This window comes from Pterocles gutturalis, unplaced genomic scaffold (assembly GCF_000699245.1).
Source record: "Pterocles gutturalis isolate BGI_N339 unplaced genomic scaffold, ASM69924v1 scaffold31611, whole genome shotgun sequence".
Taxonomy (NCBI): domain Eukaryota; kingdom Metazoa; phylum Chordata; class Aves; order Pterocliformes; family Pteroclidae; genus Pterocles; species Pterocles gutturalis.
Window position 1 is genome coordinate 231 of NW_010098908.1, and position 1,437 is coordinate 1,667.

Consider the following 1,437-nt stretch of genomic DNA (forward strand, 5'->3'; position numbering starts at 1 on the left):
CGGAGCTGGAAACACGGGTGGCCCCGCACCCTTCCTTGGGATGCAGGATGCATCCCCAGGGCAAGGTGCCCTGAGCCCCTCAGGCACTGCCTGGGCATCACGACACCTCTGAGCAGGAAAGAGTTGGAGGTGTTTCCCCTCACCTGCTGCCAGGCCACTCGTGAAGCGAGCATGCCTGGTCTCAGAGGTGCTTAGTCGGGCTGGCAGCTGTGACAGTGATGCCGTTGGGATGGGTTTTGGGGGAAAAGGAGGGAATTTGCCCAGCAAGGAGCTGCAGGTGCAGTGTCATTCTTGGGCTGCACCCTTTCGGGAACTTCAGCTGCCTTCCCGTAAATGCCCTGGTGAGGAAGGGAAGGGCTGAGCCTCCCCAGCACGCCCACGTCAACCTTCGGGTAGCGGGCTGGCAGCTGTGACAGTGATGCCGTTGGGATGGGTTTTGGGGGAAAAGGAGGGAATTTGCCCAGCAAGGAGCTGCAGGTGCAGTGTCATTCTTGGGCTGCACCCTTTCGGGAACTTCAGCTGCCTTCCCGTAAATGCCCTGGTGAGGAAGGGAAGGGCTGAGCCTCCCCAGCACGCCCACGTCAACCTTCGGGTAGGGAAATGCTCTTGCACAAGCCTGGTGCTGCCTGTCCTGCCTGCGCAGGCAGCCCAACGGGTGTGGGCAGGATCAGGGAGCCGAATCCTGGTCATGGGGCTGCCAGACCCCTTGGCTCTTCAGCAAGAAACCCACAGCAGCAGGTCAGATCCTGCACCTGGGCTGGCTCCCTGCCACGCCTCACACGATGCTGGCCCCACATGGTGCTGGCAGGACCGGGGTGCTGGGGGACACCCCAGCGTCACCGCATCCCGCTGCGGAGGGTGTTGGGTGGGCCGGCCGGAGGGGCTGGGCACGGTGCTTTCCCTGCCTGCAAAGCAGGAGCAGGATTGTGCTGACTCGGCGGCAGCAGCCGCGTGGAAGTTGCTCAGGATGGGATTTGGCCGGCTGCACCGTCCGCCTTCCCCGGCCAAGGGTCAGCTGGCACCGCTGCCTCATGGGGCCCTGGGATTCACAGCCTGGCCTGGGGACCGCAGGGACAGCCCTGAGCCCCTTCCCAGTTGGCTGAAGTTCATCTTGGCTGAAGGGTGAGGGGCACTGCATCCCCACGTGGGTGTTCACACTGGCAGGAATCACGGAATGGCTTAATTAGGACAAGTGCCCATTGAGCATTAATTAGATTTGGGGCTGGGCTGCGGGGGATGCTGCTGAGCCCCCCAGCCCTGCAACCATCGCTCGCCCGGCTGTGCTGGTTGGTGCCTGGGGCCGCAACACGCCCGGACTGCGTCTCCACCGCAGTCTGAACCCCGACCGTCCGGCATTGCAGGGTGCTCGCAGAGCGTGGGGCAGGCTGTGCCAGAGAGAGAACTGCGTGGAGCAAAGGTAAGAGCGAAGCGGCCCCC